Genomic DNA, 9,255 nt, shown 5'->3' on the forward strand with positions numbered 1-9,255 from the left:
CAAAGACAGCTCCATTAATAGACACTAGCTCACTTGATGAACACTTTCTACAATATCTGTATCTGCAATTGTGAGGTTATAGTGTACATAGTTTGTGCTAGGAAGTCAGAATTTCCAAAAACCAAGTCAGAAAAATAAGGTGAAAACTTATTTTCATACAAACATGGTAAAAGTTGTAGAGTTGCACAGTTTTTGGAAGTGTGTCCATAATCTTGAGTACTTGCAGTTTTGTTAATTCTGTGACATTTGTGGGGTACATTGCATGGGGAAGAGCTCATGTGGTGGAATTTTTCAACATGTCCAAAAAGTCTGTGGCAGCCCAGGTTATGTGTTGTTGAATATGTTTATGCTACATGTGTGCAGAAAGCTACAACAAACAGTTTTAGTTAGTGATGTTACGTGATGTGCCGAGGCTTCGAGGGGGCGTTTCCGTAAAGCGCGTATCGAAGCTTGCTTCATTTAGGGGAGGAGCCGAAAACGATGACGTCCGAAGCCTCGCTGCCCGGCTGTCCCACGTGACTGCTTCGGGAAGTGGCTCAGAGTTTGGCGCGGGGTTTGACAGCTTTAGAAACCCCACAGGCTCCATTCAAAATGTGGGTTGTTGTAGGCGAGTTGCGGTCAGTTGAGAGAGTGGATAGAGTTTTGATAGTTTGGATAGCAGAGTTTGGATAGTGGTTATTTAGTTTGAGACAGTTAGTTTGGTGTTTGGAGAGTTTAGGAGAGAGATAGATAGATAGGAGATTTTTGATTTTGATTTGATGAGCCCTAACACGGTAAGGTGAACTGAACATTTGCAGATGCATTAGGTTTGCTTATGAGGAACTGTATTTTTCACTGTTTCTTATTTTCTGTAAAGGTGAGGTGTTTATTGTGCTCCAAGGAGTTGGGGTACAATAATAACACCTCATCCATGTAGTGTCAAAAAAGAGAAATCGTTTGAAACCAAAAACTGTGGAGAAATTGTTGTTTCTTAATAAAAATGCATGAAATCATCCAAGTTACACAAGCATTAGCCTATTCACTACCCCCTCCCTAGTTCCACAAGCACTTTCACTGTCCTCTGCCTGATTAAGCCCATGCCATTTTTCTAGAGTCACAGAAAAACTTTATTACACAACATGCCATATCACATGACACTACTATTTTGGGAATAATTACACACAGAGAATACATTCAAACAATATTTTATTATACACATATGTGTATACATAATTTATGTAGACAAATAATTTCGTCCTACACCTTTTGTGAAGTCATTCAGAAGAGCCATAATAGACAAAAATTCAATGCATCACACGTGTTAAGATACAGCTGGCTGTGATTATACACCTGGCCAGTAGGTGGTTTCGTGTGCACATGAAGCTTCAAGAAATGAACCCTTTCTCGAACCAGTTGGCTCAAATGGTTCAATGCCTCATGAGGCTTCATCTCACCATCACTAGTTTTAGTAGTGCATAGCCAAGTGGCTAACGAAGAGCTTTTTCCAACCTGTGAAATCCATCTGTCCACCTTCCACGCCTGGCTGACCCACCTGCAGACACACTCACACCCATTTGCAGCACCCTAAAGCAGGGGTCCCCAAAGTCGGTCCTCGAGGGCCGGCATCCTGCACGTTTTAGTTCTCTCCCTGGTAGTACCAACAACATTTCCAGCATGTCAATGTTCTTCTTAGGTCTTCTAACGAGCCATCATTTGATCCAGGTGCGTTAAACCAGGGAGAGAACTAAAACATGCAGGATGCTGGCCCTCGAGGACCGACTTTGGGTACCTCTGCCCTAAGGCCTAATCATTGGCCAAGGATTGAGACTTTAGCAACAGATATTTATAACATGTTTTATTATTTTATTAATTTATCTCTGAGGGTGCCACTGCAGTTTTGATGTTCTAGAAACATAGTGACAAATCAAATATTGTATGTTATTATTCTAGTCCACTCTGGTCAAAATCTGTAAGCTTAAAGCTAGAAATAGTGCACCTTCTAGCAGAAGCAGGTTTACTGGCCAAGGGAGTAACCTAACAAGAAAATTAGCTCCAAATGGTGCAGTAAAGGAGGAGGAACAATCGGCTTGCTAGTTGTTGGATAAAAGCCAGCTAGGTGTTTAGCGCTAAACTTAAAAATTTGGGTCTTCCTGAAAATCTAGAGTAGAAATTTGTTTATAAATGGTTCATTTGCCAGGGCAAAGTTTAGCAGGGTTTTAAATATCTCAGTCAATAGCTCAAAGATAAGGTTCATTACATGTGTTTAATGTTAACTGAACTTTGTGTTTTGACTAATATATACTGTATGCTATTTTGTTAGAGCCAGATACCTTTGTGGGTTGTTGCATGATGTCTCTATGCACTCTGTCCAGATCCTCTTAAGCACACAGGAACACAGAATTTTTCTCCTGTTTCTGTTTATATAAATTAACCTAAGACACATGACATTATAAAGAAAATAAAATGCATTACTGAGATTTAAAACAGAATACAGAGATGATCCCATTTTCCGCTGCCTTTTTACACGAATTTAACAGTTTCTGCAAAGTTTAAGTTGGGCGGTTTGCTCTGCTAAGTGTCCCTGCGAGGTTTTTCCTGTTTCATAGACCATGCAGTGATCAGCACAGAGTTATTTTAATTGACTTAGAAATAAGTAATTTTCCCCTTGCGCATGCAAAAATGTGATTACGTTTAGAGCAGCATGACCCCGCAACCAAATTAAAAATAGCTCTGCTACACTATTTAAAATTCACAACTACGCCTGAGTTTTCGAGCCACCATTCAATGCTTCTTGCCATTTTCTCTTCCGCTTTTATTCTACACCTCCTATAGCTTTGGCAATTTAGAATTAATAATCTTGTGATGGTGACTCGCTTGACTGGAGAAATATTTTAGAAAAAAAATACAAGCCAAGCGCCAAAAGTAATAGGAAGTCAGTGAAATGGAAAACACAATATATGATGACAGACATGTTAATTTAAAGAGAAAAATCAATCTTGTCACACTCCTTAAAACGTCAACCGTTTGCTTTACACCAGCAGACTTGAGCCTGGTGGCTATCTGAGCAGCCTCGACATTCGTAGGACAGCCAAACTGAGACCAAGGTCTTTGGCGGCTCTCAGATGTGTCATGACCACTGAGCATTAAGTTTCTAAGACTTGTCTTGATTGCGAATTCATAAATGAATGCGCAACATAATCAGCAGAGCAAAGCAGAAAAGTGAAAAGATTGTGGTAAACACGGCACACGTCTGAAATTATTAATCTCTTGCACAAAGGTGTGCTGATTGATGCCATCAGCCAAACCCCTCCTCCATCATAGGTGTGTTTGGCTAAATCAGTCTTTTCATCCAAGTTTATAAAAAAAAATAAATTAAAAAAATCCATATTTTCTAAGAAGATTTTCCTCAATTCTCTTTAAATAAACTAAAACTATCTATATTCCAACTTGGAATAGTTACCCTAACTTACCAACATCAAGAGAGAATATTTGACATTCACAGTGGTGCTAAGTTTCTGTATTTTCTATATGTTCTCTCTGTTTAGATCAGGTTGATCGCATCATAGAACATCGGGTATTTATTTCTCTGTTGTTTTTGTTGTTTTCTGAAATATTGGAGAATAAAATCATAAATACAAAAGGAAATGAATGAACAACTTTGTTTGTGGGCCTTCAACAAATATGGGGCACAGGAATGTGAGGAATTTGCAATGATTCCAAGCAGTTTTTGTTGAATGATTTGAAACATTTATATCAAGGGTTTTAAGATTGCTACAAGGACAATGTTTTATCCAAAAGTCGCTGGTTTTCTTTTGTGTTGCTAAAAGCCTTGCCATGGCCAGGTTCTGGTGTCAGTATACAAGGTTTCTGAACACATTAGACTTTAAATCTTCTACAATTTCTGTCACAATACTCATTTGATTAAAGTTGGGGTTTTTTTGTTTTTTTTAAGTGAGATTCCAGAAAAAAAGTATGATCCAAGTTTTCCCATTACCATCAGTGATTGCACACTTTACCCTCACCTAAAAGAAAGACATTTGTTGCTGTTTGGAAATATTAGTTGTTGCTAAAAAAAAAAAAAACAATCAATGAAGAAGCCTCTTCCTTGGATGCATGAGCCCAGAATCAGTCACATGGAGGTCCACAGCCTCCACGCGTGGTGCGAGCGCTTCAACAACTGAGCCACCTAGCGCTTTGTTGCCCACTTAGAAGAAAAAGCAGTGATGTATGTAAGTCTGTTATCTGCCAAACATCATACAAGGTTAAGGAAAAGCCTAATAGAAACTTTCTGGACCTTTTTTGTTTCACTTGGGACAGTTTTAAACATTTAATAGTTACCTACGCATTCATCTTCGGAAATACTTTAACACACACAATCCATGAGCTTTCAAATTGTCTTCAAATGTTTTACTTCCTTACTGACTGAAGATGGAAGTGTTCCTTGTCATCTCGTCGCTAATGGCTACCCGGACACAACGTGACTGTGATCCAGTTAAGGCTAAAAAAAGCTTTCAGTTCAGAAAGCTGTAAAAATGAACCAGTCTTCTCAAGTCAGTCTTAGGAGTCACTATAATTGCACTCCTCCATTAATATAGCAAATAATTCAATAACATTTTGTTTCACAGAACTCTGAAATGACTCAGCAGGACTCTCCATCATCAGCACGTTTGGTTTATGTGATTAAAACTTGTGGGGTTTCCATCAAACAGCGGCTTACCTGCACATTTATGCAGCCTCTCCGTTTGCTGCAAGGATCTCGCAAAACTCCCTCTAGCCTTAATTAATTTGATTAATGATTAACAAAGCAGAGTTGAGGCTCGCAACATGTGATTTGTTCAGCACCAAGGTCGAAGACATCGTCTTGAAAAGCCCTAGATGAAAAACGGCAAAGACGCACGTCGGTTTGTTTTGGCTTGAGAGTCATGTTCCATTCTGCAAAACGGGTTTGCAGACTACTGGTGTGGAGCAGCTCTGTTTGATTCAACTATGTGGCTCTGTGTGAAAAAAGGAAAAAACCGCTTTGTGTAATCACAAAACAGACTTATAGTCTGAAAAAGAAAGAGGGGAGAAAATGTTGGCAACTGTTTTTGTGTTGAACATTAAAAAACTGAGCATATAAGAGAGAGAAAGGGGAATGGCTGGAAAAGGGGGCAGGGGGAGACATTTCTGACCACAACTCATAAACCACACTTTATTTAGACTGGCATGGACCCATTATTTGTTCACAGAGGCTTTCAGTCAGTCTGAGGGAAATATGTTCCAGCATCTGGGGATGGGAGTAAGAGGAGGTGGGGGGGTGAAGTGGGAGGGAAAAGTGGGGGATGATGGAGGAGAGAGAGAAAGAACGAGAGAGGAGGTGGGATGAACTCTTGCCAGGTGTCGGCCGTTGCCATGGCGTTCCATCAGGCGACTCCGTTGCGAGCTCATCAGTGACTGAATGCCAGTGGGAGGGCGTTTTCACTGTGGAGGAACTGAAAGTGGCTCTAAAGCACTGGGCTCAAACCAGTTACCACCCACCCATCCCACCCGAGGGGAACCTATAGCGTTGGACTTGTTTGTGTGATGGGTGATTGGCAGAGAGGACGTCTATATACAGCGGCGCAGGGCACTCAGCGGCGACTTTCCCAGTTAATTCACATCGACGTTTTCTTTCACACGTTTACTGTGAGCTGAGTATGAATTCCCCTCCGTTGTGATTTGCTGGCGAGCCGAGTGATGTCGGGGATTTTAGTTACTGCACCCATGACCGGGTTCTGGATACAAATGGTAACGTGACAATTTGGGATTCCAGGTTGTGAAGAGATACCCGTCCGTTGATTCTCAGTTTTAGCATAAAATGTAGCAACTACAGAAAAAAAGGATTTCTTCTGTTTTAGTTTCACGTTCAATATCAGACAAAGATAGGATGAGTAGATTCAAAGGGTGATTTTAAAATAACAATTATACTGAGTAAGGGGGTAAAAGCTATCCAAACCAATCTAGCCCTAAGTGAAAATCCATTTCTAAACCAACTACAGTGAGAGCCATAATTCACAAAATAAGAAAATATGAAACACTGGCGAACCTTCCCAAGAATCACTTCAAGCTCTCATCGACTCATCCAGTAGGTCACAAAAGAGCCCAAAACAACATCTAGCATTGCACACCTCTCTTGCTACTATTAATGATTTAATAGTGGTAAGAGATTTAATGGTGGTTTTGACTGAAAACCACTGCTGACCAAAACCACTGTTGACCAAAAAGAACACAGACCAGTCTCACATTTTCCCCAAAAGTCATGTTTTGTAACCTTTCGCGCAAAAGGTTACGTTCAGCAGGAAAATTATTTTAAGAATTACAAATTTAGAAGGTGAAGTCCGCCTCTGACTGGTTTAAAAACATCAACAGCAGCAAAACAAAGTGAAAGTTTCAGAGTGAAATATTCTAGTCCTGAACTTAAATTTAATTGAGATGATGGGGTATGACTGCAAGAAATCAAAAACCTTCCAAAATTGCTGAATTCAAATGTAACGCTCTCAGGAGGAGTGGGCAAAAATTCCTCCACAGTGATGCAAACGTCAGATTGTAAGGGATCAGAATTGCTTGAAGAACATTGTTACTTCTATAAAGAGGGTAATTATTCATTCCCATACGGCCAGGTTTGTTAGGATAGCTTTTTCCTTTAACAAGTAAAACTGTCATTTGAAAACTGCTTTTTTTGTTGTATTTGCTCAATTCATCTTTGCTTTAAATTTGTTTGATTTGAAACTTCCAAGTGTCACAAAAAAGCGAAAGAGAAGAAATATGCGAAGGGCAAATTATTTGGCGGCTCTGTTGCTGAATGCCGCAGACGCAACTGGCAGGCCAAGTGAGAACCCAAGTTATATGGTGTGCTTGGAACACCGGCTGGAAACCAGAGCCATTAGCATAGTTTGGAGATGACCTTGCCGAAACAACTACATCACAGCTTTCTCCACTATATCCGCTGGATAATGAAATTGGGTATTCCTAGCCAAAAGTTCACACTTAAGTAAACATTGCTCTTTTTTAAGAATGCTGGGTTTTTTTTGTTATCTTCATTCTGCTGAGTTTACTCAAATCATGAAGCTAGCAGCTAACATCTTTCTGAAGCAGTGGATCTCTGTTGTAAATTCTGATGCAGCATTGAAGCACTTAAAAGTATAACGAATTGTCAGACAACTGTGCTACTTTTGTGTTGGTTTGTGCAGTGAAAACTTTCATTTGTGCCGTTGTCGTTTTTAAGATTTAAAAAAAGAAGCTTCCAGAGGTCACCAGAGATCAAGCGCCTCTACTCCCCTCCAACCTTCTACCTCATCCACATTAACAAATGAAGCCAAATTGATATCAGTTAATATCGTGCAGCTAAGATGTTAGCATCACAGTCGATTGACACCAAATTTGATTTGTAAATGTGGGGTGGGACTGGTTGACCTTTGATGACCTCTAGAAACATTTATTAATATCTTTAACAGCACAATCGAAAATCGTTGCTGCACAAAACCAGTACAAATTTTTGGATGCCAATCTTGTTTAGTTTAAAGAAGATGGTGGGATCGGCTTCACTTGACTTCTCTCAGGTAAGACTTCATTTGACATCGGTCGGTCCTTTTCACTAGGAAAGGGAAAATAAAATTGTATTTCAAATTGAGTATATTATGCAAGTGGTATTTTGCTGTCACAACAACAAAAAACAAAACACCGCTGCAATGTTTGATGTATTCTGATGTATTACCTCTGGAAATATTATTGTTCACCATTTGCGAGAATAATTTTTTTTAAAAATGCAGATTTCTTAGCTATAAAACATCTGGAGGCCTACTGATGTGGCATCCGCTGATATTCAAGAAACTGATGACAACTGACAGGACAACTCCTTCTTTTGTGAAGTTGGAGTGGACAGTGGGATTTGGCTAACTTGTCACAGAAAGATCAGCTATCCCAAACACATGACTTTTCTCTGTTCCTGATTTGGTTTGACTGGTTTACCGTCTTTGCTCTTCCAAGATTTCGAGTCCCGTTTCAAAAACATCAAGCAGCATTGATGGAAATGTCACCCTCATCAGCGTTGATACACACAATTGCTCTATCCCTATTCACCTATACTCCTGGTTAGCCACCGCTGTACTCCCTGAATGCGCTTCGCTCGCTGCGACTCTTAGCAACTGTTGCTATGTCTAACATTGTTGAACTGCACCTCTCGCCTGCTCTTCAAACATGAATGACTAATCCATGGCGGAGCACGCTGAAAGCTCTTCGGAAGGCCCCTGGAGCCGCTTGACGCCCCCCATGACCCTCTCCTGGATGTTTCCTCATTACTTTATAATGTATTCACGCTTATGCTTCCATGGCGCTCGCCCTGGCCTCGTAATGGGAGGAAGCAGCAAGCTGTTCCAACAAGCCCGAGCATAATTTGCACTTCATTTTTATTAACAAAAAAAATAAATTAATAATAATTTTTTTTTTTTTAAAAAAAGACAGCCTGGCTTCTGGTTTTCCCTTGCCAAAGCTCTCCAGGCTCCGGCGCGCACTGCCGACAAATTTCCTGCCATGTGACGACAGGATAGAGTCTCTCAGCATCAGTGGGGTATCTCCGCTGGCCCCCGGGAGACGCTGTCATTATGCATGTTTGCAATCATGGAAGCTGAATACCTTGGCTGGAAGTGAGGGAGAGGACTGACGGAGGCAGAGGGAGAGAAGGGGGTGCCGGCGGTGGAGGGGTGGGGAGGGATGTTTCGGCTCCTCGTCAGTGTTTTGAGCTCTCTGAAATGCATGTGCTATCATAGGCCGTGTTGTGTTTACCGCAGCGGGAGGCAAACACAGAGTCAGAGAGGAGAGGCGCGGAAATGCCAGACACAGTAAAATGAGCAAAATACATACATTAGGATTCTCTGTATTCACCACACACAAGCAGAGGAGAGTGGAAAACTCATTTCAATATAAATAGAAGACAAGCAGGGAGTGTTTCGCTTTATGTCAGCTTTTGAACATTTTTTTCCCCCTCTCTCTCTCTCTCTCTCTCATTCTTGCCTCATGTGAATATCCAGCAGAAGCCCTGAGACGAGTTTTGCTGTGAAGTCAGGATGTCAATAATTTTCTTCCTGTTGCTAAGGAGACTCTCTCCCTTTCTCTCTCCCCCCCCCCCCCCCCCCCCCCCCCCCCACACACACACACACACACACAGAGGCCTCAGTTCCCTCCCCCATGGTCACCGGGCTTTCAGTCAAAGAAGGCTTTCTGTTTCCAGTCGTCTCCTTGTGCAATCAGACACTCAGGAAC

The sequence above is a fragment of the Xiphophorus hellerii genome, chromosome 13, assembly GCF_003331165.1.
Source record: "Xiphophorus hellerii strain 12219 chromosome 13, Xiphophorus_hellerii-4.1, whole genome shotgun sequence".
Taxonomy (NCBI): domain Eukaryota; kingdom Metazoa; phylum Chordata; class Actinopteri; order Cyprinodontiformes; family Poeciliidae; genus Xiphophorus; species Xiphophorus hellerii.